Source organism: Octodon degus, unplaced genomic scaffold (genome assembly GCF_000260255.1).
Source record: "Octodon degus isolate 3935 unplaced genomic scaffold, OctDeg1.0 scaffold00062, whole genome shotgun sequence".
NCBI lineage: Eukaryota > Metazoa > Chordata > Mammalia > Rodentia > Octodontidae > Octodon > Octodon degus.
In genome coordinates, this window is record NW_004524638.1 from 360,980 (window position 1) to 378,593 (window position 17,614).

Sequence of the window (17,614 nt, forward strand, 5' to 3'; positions counted from 1 at the left end):
GAGGAACTGACAGCACTGGAGAAGGATTATGAAGAGGTAGGCATGGATTCTGTGGAAGCAGAGGCTGAAGGAGAGGAATACTGAATGGAAGGCTGCAGGCAGCAGACAGTCCTGTCTTCCCATGGCTCATGCCTCGCATCAACGTGGCTGCCTTCAAGTTCTTTACAATTAAAATTTCTATATAAACCCCAAATGTCTGTTGTGCTGTTTGCCCACAGGACAGATTAGATCTAGAATGCTGGTTCAGGCTCCATGGTCTGCTCGGCTGGAATGGGGTGAAGGGACACAATGGACTAATGTGTGAAGAACCAGTACCATTGTGACTTGATCTGAGGAAAATCATATTGCTAATCCAATATTTGAACCATAAATAGTTAAAAATTTATAAAAAGCTCTCACTTTTTCATTTAATTTGCTGGTTGGGAGCTTCTTCATTGATAAAACACTTTGAATAAAGGAAACATACTTAAAAATGGAGGGATTGATGCTAAAGTCTATGAGTTAGGATTGTCTACAAAATCCCTAAAACTGAGCCAAATGTACAAAGCCTGTGACTTTTTTTTTGAGATAATAAATAAAATGTTTTATTCACAGAAATGCAAACTAGACAAAAAGGGCTTGTGAAGGTACTTTGTTGCTTTTCTTGAAAGGAAGCTGTGAAGTGCTCCTTGTTGGTACAGTGTAGAGTAGAGTGAATCCAGAACCCAGGCATTCACAAAGGCACTTCATTACTTTATGTGCTGTTACAACCACTGTGGCAGTGAATCTTCAGAAAATGTAAATGTATGTAGATTTGCAAGGTTAAGGAAGAACACATTGTTGTGTTGGCCAGTCAGCATTGTGTAAATTAGACTCAAAAATTTGAAATTTACTGTTATCTGAGATGCCTCAGTTTCAAAATTTCTGTATTTATGAATCCTAAGATTCCTCTATTTGAAGTATTTGTTTACTTTGTCTGGTCAAAAACAATAAACTCCAGAATGTGCTATTAGTTTTGAAAAAGACAATAACACAAATGTTTTTGGATTGGCATCATTTGTGCCCCTGATATAGTCCAAAGACCCCTGGTTATTACATGCTTTACAATTTCCTAGGATCCTATTTCTGAGCCAAATTACAAAGAAAACTCATAACAATAGAAATTCATAATAGAAATAACACCATGCCACCAATGTTCAATGACAAAGAATTGCTTGGCCAGCAGTCAACACACAGGAATGAGCATTTTACAATATTGTTCATGTATTAATCCCTTCAATTTATATTGAGGATAGCTGCAGGAAAAGGAGGAAAGAAAGAACTATAGCACAGGTGAAGGAAACTAAACATTATGAACGTATCATAGGGTCAGAATGGACTTTAAAAGTGAGTTTGAAGGACATTAAATGGTGGTTAGTTGGGTAATATTTTAGAATATTTTAATTAAATCACTGGCAAAGTCTGTGTTTTGAAGGAGATATCAAGTTCTGCATGGCATGCATGATTAAAGGTGGTCCACACACAGCACACCCAACTTGATGTCACTACCTATCATTTGGTGACAGTTCTCTCACTCTCTGCTCATATACTGCCTCTTGTGCCCAACAATAGCATGAGAAAGCAGTCCTGTAAGCATCCCTTCAAGGAGAGTCTTTGACCTTTATTCCTAAAATATCTACTAATATTTATTTTCAGATTTAAAGAAGGTCTAAGCAGGGAAGGTCACTAGTTGAGATCATTTTGGTTGGCCATAACATAACTAGTATTACTAGCAAATGGAACTCATACATGTTTTCCCATAGTGTGAATTGAATTTGGCATAGTATATTCCAAGCAAATATTTACCACTGAGATACTTCCCAAGTTCTTAATTTTTGGCACAAGCTCTTTTAAGTTGCCAAGCTGGGCTTAAAATTTCAAGCCTGCTTTAGCCTCCTGAGTAGCTGTAGTTAGATGCTTCTCTACCCTCAGCAATCTTTGTGTTTTAATACATCCAAAACTGATGAAGAATATCTTATATAGACTGCTCACATTTTTGAATAGATAGAAGAAAAGACATGTATCATCTACCGGTAGGATGATGTGCCCATCAGGCTGCGGAGCCCATCTCTGTACTTGTCCTGCATGTTACTATGAGAAGTGTTTTTCCCAAGTTCACTCACTGTGGCATCCTGGTGGCATTGAGCTGTTAAGGCATCCCCTGGCTGGGTACTGGCCAGCTGCCATGTTCTGCCAGTATGGCGGTTCCCACTGAGAATGGATCCACCTTTCAATATCCCTGAAAAAATAAGAGAAAAACTCAAGGGTCAGGAAGTGGGGCAAACTATATTGTCAGGGCACCTGGTGTATATGTATTCTTTGAGCAATACTCACATATTGCTCAACGTTTAAGCTCTTCTGGCCAGGTATCCCATATTGGCTGTGTCCTGATGTGCAGAATGCCTAAATTAGCAATTTAAGAGAAGGTCTTGAAGCGAGAAGAGGGTGTTTTACATATCCTGAGATCTGGGCAGGAATGCTTTGAAAAGTCACACACTATGTGCCGAGCAAGAGGAAGGTGAGCCCAGCTGGTCTTCTGCCCTGAAAAGCACGTGTGATGTGTCTGTCTCTCAACACAGGGATGAGGCAGAGGCCTCACTGACTGTTCTCCAGTGCACGTTCACACTGACCCATCATAACTGCCTCAATCAGAGTCTGATAGATAGGAAGCACAGCAGTCTGAGGACTGAACATATTTCTGGTTTTGGAATCTTTTTTGTACTTTTACTTCCTGACTAACCTTCAAACACTGTGGTCAGGCCTCTTTCTCTTGGATTTAGCTACTGATTGCATGATGGGTTTCCTGGTGAGGTTTGAATAATTGAAAGTGACTGCTAGGTGGTCACCAACTATATCTGCTCTTTCTTATATTCCTTGATCAATAGTTTGCTTATTCTCATAGTTTTTGTGAAGATAGAATAGACAATACGTACCCATGTGTAGGCCTGCTCACATCTAGATTCAGTCCTTCCAACATAGTCAGTTATAGACTCTTGTCTGGCCTGGGGAGGTCTTTCCTTCAGGCTTTGACCAGAGTTTGTGTCCCCTGTGGCCCGTTGTGCTTTGGGTCACTTGAAGCTAAGCTGAACCCTTTAGGCAGCTTTTTTTTTTCTTATGTATTTTAGGGAAGAGTATACAGGGTGTTCAGGGTCTCACAACTAGATCGGACTCCTAGTGATTCTCCTGTTTATAGCCTCCCAAATGCTGGGATTAGAGGTGAAGCAGGGCTGGCACAGCAGGCCCAGGAATTGAACCCCAGGCCCCTGCACCTGCTTACAAGCACTTTAATCCACTCAGGTATTTGGTCAGCCCTTTTTAGGCAGTTTTTGACACTGATCAATGGGTGTGGTATCGGCCAAAATACTGAAAGATCAACTATGTAGAAATGTCGAAAACAGCTGTGGCCACACCCACATTTCTGTACTGAGCCAAGCTCCTTGAATTTTATATAAACATGCCAACCATTCCATGGATATGCCTTAGGTGACATTTTCCTTCGCTGTCTGTATCCAAGACATGCTGCAGCCCTTCCATACAAACTACCTTAATACTTTGGGTTGATCACCCTGATACTATTTTTTTTTTTCATATACTATTGGCCTCAGTTTAGGATGTAGTTCATAGAAGTTCTTATATCATTAGTGAAAATAATTAATAGTAAACTGAGCACTTCTTTCATAGTTTTCTAGAACTATGACGAATGTAAGTACATTTCCAGAAGAAAGGTCTATGCAAATATGCGAGTTCTAGTCAGCCATGATCTTATACATCTGCATCCCAGCAAGAATGACTGCAAGTTTGAGTCCTGGCTGGGCAAATTAGACTTTGTTTCAAAACTAGAAACAAAAAAGTTACAAGAATGAATAAATAGAAAAATACTTATAGAGGATTGAGATTATAGAACAGTTGCAGTGTACCCCTGGATTCAATTCCCGGTACCACCACCAATATATAGTTTCAATACTAGAAATATAAAATTTGCAAAGGCTGGAATTTAATAAATCATTATGAAGCATGCATAAATCAAGTAATGACAAGAGCCAGCCAAATAGCTCAGTGGATTAAAGTGCCTGTAAGCAGGTGGTTCAATCCCAGGGCAAGCAGTGCCAACCCCACCCCCAGGGCACACTGAAATGGTGATTGAAATTGTGTGTGGTGGTGCATACCTGTAATCCTAGCTCTTGGGAGGCTGTAAACAGATGGATCACTATGAGTCTGATCTAATAGTAAGACCCTGAACACCCTGTAGACCCTTACCTAAGGAGGGAAAAAATCAAGTAATGGCATACAAGTAGAAAATTAATCTTGAAATCAAAGACCTAATATAGAATGTTAAAAATAACAATATTAGAACAGCTAATATAACCTGTGCTATAGGAGAAGCTAGTAAAAAAAAGTCCTAAAAGGTAAGAAAAATCTAAGTTAAAGTTATATAGAGTTGGAAATTTAAACGTTTTAAATAGAAAAATATAAGATGTGTTTGATACATATAGCATAAAAATTGTCTACATAAAATATAGAAAGAAAATAGTAAACAAAGCCCTTTGTGGGCTCAGGACACATTCTGAAGGCCTAAGTGATCAACATTTTCCAAATTTGATTCAACTCTAAACCTTAGACCTGAGAGTGTAGTAAGCCTAAGTACAAATAAATCCAAAAAAATGGAATCAGAAAACAGTCTAGTTGTTCTTAATTAGTGCTAAAAGAACATATTTTTTAAATGGACTGAAAAGACATTACACAGAAGGAAAATACTGATGGTGTCTTTCTCTTTGGAAAAAGTACAAGTAAGAAGGCTATGGAGCACCAAATAAAGCTCCAAAAGAAAAAATCCTCAAGATAGAAATCTATGCATAATAAAATATTTTTAAATATTTGTTCTGAGAAAATTTATTCTATAATAAAAGTTGATGTCTTTCAAAAAGAAAAGACTTATTCTCATTTCCAAAGAAAAATGTAGATATTTAGAATAGAAAAACACTACAAAGGATAATGGTAATGATAGGTAAAGAGTATTATTTCCTAAATTAAAAAAAAATTAAACAGTATTTTTCTCAATTTTTAAAATCATCTTAGAAGATACTTGGTAGCTAAAGCAAAATAATAATGTAATTGATATTTGTTTATTAAAAGATGTGAAATCGAGGGCCAGCCTGATAGCTCAGAAGACTAAAGCACCTGCTTAGGCAGAGTACAGAAGACGGGGTTTGATTCCCGACGTGTGGTGCTGGCCCCACCCATGAGGTGTTCTGAGACAGTGATTGACACTGGGCATGGTGGCACGAATCTGTAATCTCAGCACTTGGGAGGCTGAAAATAGGTGAAATACTGAGTCTGATTTACATAGTGAGGCCCTGTAGACTCTGTACTAAATAAATTGGAAAAAAAGAAAAAGATGAAATCAGAGTAGAATTTGGAAAAGGAAGTATATTATTGCAAAGCTCTTTATATTATGATGAAGTAATAAAAAAATTCTTAAAGTAGGGTGTGATATATCAAAAATATATTCCATAAGACCTCAAACAGCTACTGAGAATAAAAGAGATAGTCATCCAAAGAAAATGAAACCATAAAAAAGAAAAAGTAGAATAATAAATTTTAAAAATAGACAGAAGAAAATAATGAAAAACAAAATATGTAAAGAATGAATAACACAAAATGTGAGTTTAAAGTCTAGTAATAGCCAATGACCCTATAAGTAAAAATGATCAAAATTAAAGGCTGAAGTGGCTCTGTTACATTAAAAAAGACCACATTTTTGCCTTCTGCACCAATCATATTTTAAGTATCAGGTCACATGTAGGCTAAAAGTATATAGACAAAAAGTATATAGGATCTACCATGCTTACATTCGTGAAATCAAACCTGTAGTGGCTGTATACTGTACTATTAACCAGCAGCCATCGATGGCAGAGGAGATACTATGGCCAGGTCCTGGAAAGACTGTTTCCTACTAAACTGGGTGTCAACTCACAAAGAAAAAATAGCAACTCTACTGCATTTGTGAAAGCAAATGTAGTATTTAAGAATAGGAGAAATAAAAGTCTGACAAAGTACAAGAAAAAATAAATCCATATGCATAAATCAATTATTTGAATTCTCTTCATAATAATTTATAAAATAGAAAGAATTAACAGTAGAAAACTGTCACCATAAGCCGGCATAGATCCAATTTGTGTTTCTATAGCACATCATCCACTAGCCAAAAAAAAACTCCATATTTTTTGCATAGAACATTTATTGAAATGGACTTTATTTCTAACCACAAAAAAAGTCTCAATAAATTTAAAATAATTCTCTCTTTCTTTGGCAGTAGGAATTGAACTCAGGACCTCAGACTTGCCAGGCAGGCACTGTGCTGCTCACATTTATACCTGGGCCCTAAGATAATTCAGTTTATATAAATTCTTCCTCTGGCCATATTGGAATTAAATTAAAAATCAATAGCCAAAAGATCCAAAATGTAGAACAAAACATTGGAAAACTCGAGTCCCTTTCTGAGTAACAAGGGGATCCATGATAAAGTCAGGAAGGAAAACTCAAAATATTCATTGAACTAAAGAAAAATGAAAACACAGCATAATACAGTTTGTGAGACCTATCTGTTTTTAGAAATATATAGTACCATATGGCTATCTCAGATATATGTCCTCAATTTTTATTGAAGTTTGAATAAACAAGAGCAAGTTATCTAAAGTAAATAAGAGAATAGACATCAATGAAATAATATTCAGAAAACAGAGAAAGTCAATCAAACTAGTTTTGAGAAGACTGATAAACAATGGAAATTTTAAATATCAGGAATGAGAAAGAAAGCTGAACATGGTGGTAGGTGCCTGTCATCCCACTACTCTGGAACACTGAGGCAGGAATAATCCAAACCCAAACAACCTGGAAAGCTTAATAACTTATCAGACTCTTGTCTCAAAATAAAATGTAAAAAAATAAAAAAGGGTAGGAGAGGTAACTCATCATCAAACCCCTGTGCCCAAATCCCAATTATATAAAATTGTGAGAGGAGAGTTCATTATATCATTACAAATTCTCTGCATATTAAAAAGAAAATAAGGCAATACTATTATTGTTATATCAACAATTTTGACAACTTAGATAAAATGAAGATATCCATGAAAGAAATACAACATATAATGTACAAGATTGCAAAGCTTATTCAAGAAGAAATAGACAATCTGAATAGGCCTGTCTATATTCAGGACATTAAAATTATATTTGAAACTTCCTCAAGGGCCTCTTCTTTTGGAAAGATTCAGCAGACATACTGTATTTCTTTCTCTACTAAATACAATGAAAGCGCAAGATACTATGTAAAAAACAAACATAAGAAAACTCTGGAAAATAAAAGAAGATGACAGAATGGCTAGGAATTCAGAGACACAAGGAATGTGGGTGAATGACCTGTTTCCTTTCGGATCTGTTACTGAGGAAACTGAAATACTCACCGGAACAGACTAAAATTCTCAACAATGAAGTGCATCCTGGCTGGACAAAATGCTTTTAGAGAACTGCTGCTCTATCTCAGCACAGAGAAAGCCTGGGATTCTTTCTCCTTCAGGCTTCAGTGAGGTGCCAGCGTAGTGTCAGAGAATTCTGAGTAGAGAACTGATGGCCGAATCCCTCTCTGGCAATAATGAGGTGCTGGCTGTCTGAGGTATCAGTGGATGTCCCCGAGAGTGGATAGACTTTTAGGGGGAAATTTTATGAACCTGACTCAGAACATAAATATCAATATTCTATCAATGTCAATAGCTTGGTTGCAGTATTAATCTGTGGTGTTTACACAATGTTATAATTAGGAGAAACTGGCTAGAATATGCAATGCTTCTGTGTTGTTTCACCTTTATGGGAACCTACAATTATTTTAAAATTAAGTGTTTAATTAAAAGTCACATATCATTATTGGGCAAAATTAAATGTCAGTTGTAATGTGAAAGCATAGATGGCTTCAATAGTTATTTACCTCATATCTGTGAGAGAACTATCAATTCTATGCAAAAATGAAAAAGGAATATTTCCCAATTTGTTCTGTGAGACCAGAATTACCTGGACATCAAGCCAGATAAAAATATTGCAACCACAGAAGTCTCCAGACCAATATCCTTCATGCACACAGGTGCAATAGTTCTAAAAAAAATTCCAGATGACACAAATGCTTGCTTTTAAAAAACTAACATCCATGCTTAATGATTATCATCAAACTCAAAATAAATAGGAACTTCTTAAGTCTGATGACAAAAACAATGCATGTATCATTATACTTAATGGTTAAAAATGATGCCTTCTCCACAAAATCAGGACAAATAAAGAACACTTGTACTTACCATTTCTATCTAATAATGTCTTACAGAAACACCCAGCATAGTAAGTATGATAAACACATCCACATTATGAAAGAAGTAAAACTATCTCAGTAGGGGAATGGATAAGCAAACTAATGTAACCATGTATCTGTGTTAGTGGTATAATCTCAATGAAATTTAAAATGGGTATACATGAAATACAAGGTACTGAGTTCAATCCCTGGTAACAAAACAAAACAAAACACCAACAAAATATAGGAATTGTACTTTGGATATTTTTAAAAAGCAAAATGGATACAGGATTAATTCAGTAATAAAGTTGCTATCATTCATTTATTTTATGATATATTTTCTCCAGTGTATTAGAAAGTGTTAGAATTAATGTGGAAATGTGTCTTTACTCTGCAAGTTCCAGGAGTGTTCCACAGGTTAGTGCCCTCGATCATGCTGTCAGCAACATTATATAGCTAGAGGAGAGCTACTGCCTAGAAATCTGGAAGTCTGCAAGTGACTTAAAACCTTTTATTCCTTCAGCTTGACTTTCATGGTTCCTACTCAAAGAAAGACCTTCTGAAGATCTCTATACAAGAACTTCTTTCTCATTATTCTGTTTCCATCTCTTTCCCAGAATTTGTATGAATGGAAGTATAAACATTCACATTTATTTAGGATCATTTTTAGTCCTCTGAGAGCAAGGACCACTTCTTCCTCTTCCTCTTGTTATTCCTCCTTCTCTCCCTCCTCCCCAGCCCTCCTCTTTCCTCTCCCCCTCCTCCTCCTCCTCCTCCTCCTTATTCTACCTTCAGCATAGCCAAGGCTTAATATTGTACATACTACAAAGAAAAACCTCCATAAATGTTTACTGAAAAAAATGGATATAAAGATTATAAATCATTAAAAAGTCAGTAAATGAATAAACATAAACATCTGTTCTTTTATCTGTTCCTACAGAACCAGCTATGACTAATTCACTCTTCTTTTCCAAAGATGAACTTCAGACCTCACGTAATGAGAGTCTGCAGTGGCTATGGTGACAGCAGCACTGGAACATGAAGAATGCACAGCAGACAGGGCTTGAACTCACCAAGGGGAGCATACCAATGGGTCAAATTTTGCAAAGCCCACCATCTTGCACAAGACTTAACCAGAACCTTGAGGAATTAAAGTACCGTTATTTAGCCTGTAACCTAACCAATGTTGTGCATATACCAAAGGAGATACTAATAGCTAGATTCCCAGCTCTAGGGCTTTTATATGTGCTACAGGTTAGCCTGGGAAATAGCATGTGTATTGCTAGGTTAATGAGAATCAAGCTGAGAGAGAGAAGTGCTTGTCTGGAGAAAGATGTCCAACTTAGAGAACATATGATTTTGGGGAACTCACTTAATTACACTAAGGTCCATCTATCCAGTGATGAGATACATGAATTTCAATAAACAATAAAGAACTAAATAAAATTCAGATACTATCCAACTGTTTTTTTTCACTAGGTTTGTGCACATGAAAATCCAGAAAAAGACACTTCATGTCTATTAGCATTTTTAAAGTAACATTTACTTTAAATTTTCTATTATTCATTTATTTTTGTCTCTTTGAGATAAAGTCTCACTTTGCAGCTCAGGCTAGCCTTGAGCTCACTTGGTAGCCCAGTCTGGTCTCAAACATGGAATAATCCTCCTGCCTCAGCTTCCAAATGCTGGGATTACAAGCATATGCCACCACACCTAGCCTAAAATTTTTAAGTTAAATATTAAAAAAAGTTCAGACATATATGCTAAAATGAATATCCATAAATGTACCATCCATTTTTGTGGTATGGAATTTTATACCTCATGAATGTACAGTATGTCTATACTTATAGAAATTGTCTTTAATATTTTTCAAGGTGTATAATTCCTCTCATTAAGATTTTATATCATGTTATTTTCTAAATTACTTATTTTTTCAGTGTTATTCCAAATGCATCTTCTCTTTCAGAAAATTATAATTGCCATTTTTTTGTGTGATGACAATGACAGTTATTAGGATGTGCCCTAATACAGGCGCTGAGGTGTGCCCATGGTGCTCTTGATATATAGGGGCTGGACATTCTGCCAAGTCTTCTTGGGCAGTGACACCAGGAAGGTGACGGCCAGATGGACGTTGTACACAAGGTCATCATTTGTCATTTTCACATGACCAACAGCCACGACCAGACACAGGACCTTCTTCATTTGGAACCTGATCATGGACTTCACTTCAACACTGGCCACCATGTTTTCACTGTAGAGCAGCAGACAAGGGAACTTGCCAGCCTTATTGAGGCTTGGTCCCAGGATCCATGAGACCTGCTTGATCAGATACTCAAAGACCAGAAAGGCACGGTACTTCGTGGCCAGCTTTTAAACTAGCTTCTTATTCTTGTTGAGCTTCTTTGGTGCCTTGGTGTTCGTGTGGGGGAAGTCCATGGTCTTGGCCTCTTCACAGTGCTGCTGGTCCCCCAGGAATGCACATGGAGAACTTGGGGCAGAGCGGGGATTTTAACCTGATAGTGCCCGAAAAGTGTTTGTCCTTCTGAGGGTCGTAGTTCTTCAAGCTGATCTGCAGCTCCACAGTCTAAAAATTTCCGGCGCTTGTGCTGGTTCCCTTACTGGACCTTGCACACCGTCTGGCACAGGGTGTCCCAGAAGATTGTACTGCTCCTGCTTCCTTGCGCTGAGGAAACTGGAAAAGAAAATAGTAGTTTCTCGCATAGGCAAAAAATAATAATATATAATTGCTATTTATTTCTGTTGTTTTATGGATTAACTTTCTACCTAGTAAATATTTTAATGAACATTCTTCATCATTCTAATGTTTAATTTGTAGATATTTTTGGTTTTTCTGCATTGTATCACATATAGTCTAATTTTGATTATTTTATCTTTTTCATTTCTTAAGTATTTTTGCAGTTTGATCTTACTAGATCAACAAGAATCTCTAGGTCAATCATATAAAAACCTAACCAATACCCTGTAATTCCAAATTTTCACAATTAATTTGGACTTTTTGGGGGGAAAGATCTACAGGGTGTTCAGGGTCTCACTACTAGATCGGACTCATAGTGATCTGCCTGTTTACAGCCTCACAAGAGCTGGGACTACAGGTGGGCGCCACTAGGCCCAGTCTCAATTGTGTCTCAGCACACCTGGGGGGTGGGGCTGGCACTGCAAGGCCGCGATCAAACTCCTGGCTCCTGCTCCCACTTGCAGGCAATTTAATCCACTGAGTTATTTGGCCAGCCTTAATTTTGACTTTTAATATACCATTTAGGCAATCACTTCTTATTTGTCTTTTTTTTTTTTTTTTTTTTTTTTTTTTTGGCCAAACTGAGGATTGAACTCAGGCCCTTGAGCTTGCCAGGGAAGCACTTATTCCACAGAGCCATCTCCCCAGCCCCGACTCATCTCCCCAGCCCCCACTTCTTATTTTAACAAAATTTCTACCTATTCCTCATTTTGGCTTATTCTTGGTGTGTAATATTTAGCTGAATCTTGAATATTATAAAATTGTTTATACTACATTATTGAAATAATGACAAATATACACATTTTAGGAATTTAACATTTATGATATTGAGTTCTAATAATTGAGTTTTTAAAAATTATAAGTAATAAATTTTAGTTGGACATTAAAATTATCCCAACACTGATATTCTTTTTTATTGTATAAATGCCATTTACACAAAATCTACTTTCATAACAGATTTCAAAGTTTGTAATACAGAACTCTTTTCTATAGATACAATATTATAGAACAAATTTTTAAAACTTGATTTCTCATGTAAGATTAAAATTTTGTATCCACTGATTTACATATTTCTATATTTTTGCTTCCCAGTGGATGAATGGATTTAAATGAATATATATGTATACATATTATGATTATATAATGTGAGTATTATTTGATACTGAAGATAAAGAAATATTGCCACAAACAACCTGCAAGAAAGTTAAGGATGTTACGTTAAGTAATAAAGTCCAACCTCAGAATTACAAATTCTACATAACTTCACTTCCATGAGGTAGCAAAAATAGCTAAATTCATACCAACAAAGAATAGAATGTTGCTCTTCTTATGAGAGATTCTTACAGCAACTTTGAGGAGAAAATACCATCTCCATTTTTCCATAAAAACCATTTAAAGGAAAAATAAGCTTTTGGTTGGCTTTCAGGCTCACAATATCTGCCTCATGTCTCAAGTCCATTCTGGAAACCTCTGGGTCTTGGCACACACGTGTGGCTTGGATAGGATGTAGAGAAGGGACAAAGGCATTTGTGAGAGTGTGGAGCATCTGTGACAGCCACTGCAGTACACTGTACAACCCAAGAATTTTGTCTGCCTCCAGAGAAGTCTTAAAATGCCTCAAAGTGTAAGGAGTCTTGCCATTTATCAACCGAATTCATGTTGATGAACTAAGTCAGGATCATAAAGGAGAGACAGTTTCAAGTCATTCTGTATCACTATGTTCAATTTGTGACCAGATCCAGTAATACATGATGATTTGTATCTCAATCATCAAGCACTCTTTATGAGCAGACTGAGCACACATGTATGACTTATGGTTTCTAACCCTGATGGAGAATGTGAATCCACTGGGGTACAATGGAAATCTGCTGTATATTGTATCTTGAATGTCACTTAAATAACCCTGTGTTGAAATTGTGATCCTCAACCCATGGAATAGTGGAAGGTTGTACAACACTTAAGAAATGGAGCCAATTGAGAGTGTGGCCCTAAAAGGGGTACGAAGATCTTAGCCCTTTTTCTTTGGTTGTTTTTTGGATGCAAAGGTGAGCATTTCCTTGGCTGCAAATGGATACACATTTCCTGGGTGTGTGGCCACTATGATGCTTCAGAGACCCCAAAGCAACAGAGCCACCAGCCATGAACTGAAACTTCTGAAACAGTCACCTTGTGCCAGGTGATCCCCAAGACAGAGGCAACCAAGGAATTGCTCTTGACTTCTAGTTGCATTATTTTCTAGATCCTGTGTCCCTGTAACATTAGAGAGTCTGCTCTGCTCCTTTTAAGTCATATTTTGTGATGAAATTTTGCCACTTATAATATTTTCAAATGCTTTGAAAAGGAAGAAGGTAAGAAGAACTTGGGATAAAATAATGAATGATAATTTTAGCATCAGAATAAATAAGTAAAAGAAAATGACACTGGACAGTGGTAATGAGAAGCAGAATGAATGCTGCATTTGCAAGAGCTAAAAATGTTACAAAAATAGTCTATCGATGTGAACCTACCTCAGTGCAAAAATAGAGAAGAGTGAAGCTGCTATGAGCAGTACTTATGATGAAAGGCTAGGAGTGCAGCTCAGAGTATGCCAGGGAAAAGGGAGCCGTTGTGTTGTCAGAGTGCTCATGCTTTACCCTGAAGCTGAATGGCACAGGTTTGGCCTGGCTCCTTCTGCAGTCAATAGAACAACCACAAGGTAGAGCATTCACGTATTTACATATGACTTTCTGGCATTCCTCAGCATGTTCAGGGTTTCTAATTGTGTTGGGACACAGTTCAAATTTTATCTTTATGCTGTGGACTTTCCTGACAAACTTATTTAAAATAACTATCACTCTTTCTCTATAAACCTCTGTAAATTTTATTGTTTTTTGTTTTAGTGGTTATGATCTGTGAAATATATTTGTTTGTGTTTAGTTTGAGGTTTCCTTTTCTAGTAAATAAGATTTACAAAAGAAAGAATGCTGTCTGATTTAATTGTCTGCTCCATCCGTAGCACCTAAATGATACCAGAAGTGGACTAAAACATACACCTTTTTTTTGTCATTTGATCTAAATTTTCTTGAAGTTGTGCATCTGAAACATTTAGTCCACTCCCTGTCTCTTAAAGCTTAAGCTATTTTCTGAGATTCTTTAGGGTAATATCATTTCTCTAGCTGTGCTGTAAACTGAGTAGTGATTTTGATTCAACAGTAGACAGCAGTAGCATAACGGACCTCTTCCAGAAACCAGCATAGAACACATCTGCAGCCTCTATTACCCACATCAGTGCCAAACACAGCCATAAAATAACCAAGTGACCTTTTCCTGACAGTTTCTTTCTCAATAAAGATGCAGTGTTTGCATCTTTCTCTTTTCCATGGGATCCAATTAAGCATAAGAGGAGGGAAGGGGACAGACATCTATGATCCAAATTATATGTATATTTTCAAACAAAGGCCAGAACACCTGGAAGAATGCACAGAGGTATATGCAAATCAGATGCCCCAAAGCTGGTACTTATAAATAAATCAATTGACAGATCTCAAAACTTGTCATCCTGCAATCTTCAGGTGAGGGAAAGAAACACATCTTGAAGTCATAGAAATGGGCAATTTGAGCAGGGCAATGTGAGGCTTCTCTGCACAAACTGTAGTGCAAAATGAAGCAAGAACAGTGCAGACAAAATCAATTGTATTTATTTGGTTTCACAAGCTGCTTTTGAAAATGATGAATGACTCATAAAAATGAAATGTAAAAATAATGGGCCACAAGGTCTCAATAAATACCAAAGAAATAATATCTTTCAGGCAGTTTCCTTTAAATTTAATGAAATAATATACTGTGAGAAAACAACACAAAGCTACATGTGGATATGTACTAAAAAATGTGAAAACTAATTTCTTGATATAAAACCAATAAAGAAACAAGGAAATTGGATATAAGATACAAATATTTACATTTAATTGAAAATAAATTCAATGAAAGAATTAAACATAAAATGTAGCAATAGTTATTATATGCAGAAGACACATTACAGTATAAATCTGTAAAGTAGAAAATAAAAAATATTAAGTTCTATAACTGAAATAGTGTGTGAAGGACTATAAAGGAGGACCAACACCAACAAATTAAGACTAACAAGAATATAAGATGAAAAACAAACAACTATGGCCAGAAACTAATTCTGAGAAACAAACATAAGAGCTTATCCACTGCGGAAAAGATTTTTAAAATAGACATTTTAGCAAAATCAGAGGAGAGAGAGAGAGAGAGAATATAAAAGGTCAATAAAATCAAATTGGGGAAATGAATGAAGGATAGCTGTCTACATAACAGATAATGGGATAGCGGCTATAACAGATAATGAGGTAGCAGCTTCTGAATAGGAACTTCTGTGCCCATGAAATTCTACCTCAGCCACCCCAAGGCCTGGCATGGGTGTCAGACCCTATGCACCTGCTGGATTTTACTTCAACAGGACCCCAAGCCCGACATGTGAGTGGGATCTTCCAACTTGCTGGAACCTCCTCCATCAGACAGGCCTGGTGTTGAACCCGGCAGGAGAACTCCCTGCAGAAAGGCAAGAGGCGAGATCTACCCACCTAATCCAGGAGCAGAACATCTTGTCAGAGGAGTACAGCAGGTCCACTTCCATGGGCTACAGTGGGAAGAAGCAGAGCACAGCAGCCAAACCAAAGCCAGGCCCACCTGGATGCTTTCAAACTTGACAGATCCAGACTTGGTAAGCTGAGACACATTGCTAGACCCACATCTATGAGAACATCCTCTCTCTTTCTCTATTGATTGTGAAAAGGACAACAGGAAACCAGGATGAACTAGTCTTCCTAGAAGACTACAGGTACAAAAGGGGAGGTGATCAGATAGAACATAGGGAACTAATTTAAGTACAAATTAAAAATCTAATATCTGCTTAGTTACACATTCATAAATCCACGAGATACACAATTTCTCAACTACTAAATCTCACTACCCATTATTAGTGTTGCTAAATAAACTTCTGTAAATACAAAACTATAACTGGGATGACCACACAATCTCTCTTCAGTAACAATATCAGTACATGCTAAGGTAATAACAGCACCAAAGTTCTACACCAAAGGTAAGAAGACAATGCCATACAAAATGACAAAAAGAAGGGAAAATGCACTCTCAGGCCCCAAAGCCCACAAAGAACAAATGCAAGAGACAACAGAATGGAAGAAATTGGAAGTCACACATCTGAAATCTCTAAAATAATACCGTCTGTAGTAAAGGAACAACTGCAGAAAGGTATAGAGGAAATCAGGTTAGAAATAATCTGAAACAAAAAAGACATAATAACTATAATGAAAGAATCATTAAGCCCTTCTAAAGAATTCAGTGATAAAAATATAAAGGAGCATAGAAAAATGAAGGAATCCATGAATGAGAAATATAGGAAAGAAATGGAATGGATGAAGCGGATTCAAAGAGATATACAAGAAATTAAAACCTCAATCACACCCTGAAAAAACTGTGTGATTTTTTTCACTTCACTGAATGAAAGTGAAGATAGAGTTTCAGACCCTGAAGACACTGTTGCAGCTAGTGAAAAAGTAAGAAAATATCTCTTAAAACAACAAGGAGACAGGGAAAAACAGTTCAACATCTGCAAGACGATGCAAAGATGAACAACATAAGAATAATAGACATTAATTAGAAAGAAGGAGTCAATACAAATAATATGAAAAGAATAGAGGCAGATTATAATAGCAGAAAACTTCCCAAATATGGGGAAACAATCTGACATTTAGGTAACCAAAGGATATAGAACTATAAATAGCATCAAGCAAATTAAAAACACACCCAGACAAATAATAATCAAGATCCCAGAAATCCAGCACAAGTACAATATACTAAAAGCCACTAGAGAAAAGAAGCAGATCACATTTAAAGGAAAACAAAGCAGAATAATGACATATTTTGTTTCACAAACCATGAAGCCAAGAAGAACACCAAGCAAAGTACTTCAAGTCCTCCCAGAATACAAATTCCAGCCCAGACTGCTATACTCTGTAAAACTATCTTTCAAGTTTGATGAAGTCAAATATTTGAAATTACAAAGAACAGCTAAGAAATTTCATGATGATAAAGGCAACTCTATGCAGACCACTAAAAGATACTGTAGAAAGGGACCAAAATGACCACAACTCCATGAATGAGAATGGAAAGAACCAACAAAATGAGGAAAACAATTAAACTCAGAAGAAAAAGGGATATACAACGGCAGCTAAATAACATGTCAAACATAAATGAATACATCTCAGTTATTGCCATCAATGTAAAATGGATGCAACTCACCAATTATAAGAAGTAGTCCGGTAGAGTGGATTATGTAGGAAAATCCAACAATACATTGTATACAAAAAGTACACTTAACTCATGAAGAAATATATTGGCTGAAAGTCAAAGGATGGAAAACAATACTACATACCCCAGGACATCAAAATAAAGCAGGGGGTAGCAGTACTCTTTGCAGATAGTCTGAATTA

The 17,614-nt window shown here is 36.6% G+C and overlaps 1 pseudogene; it reads right to left on the reverse strand.

Moving 5' to 3' along the window:
* Nucleotides 1–10,369: 10,369 nt before the first annotated feature.
* Nucleotides 10,370–12,561, reverse strand: LOC101591136 (annotated as a pseudogene).
* Nucleotides 12,562–17,614: the final 5,053 nt, after the last annotated feature.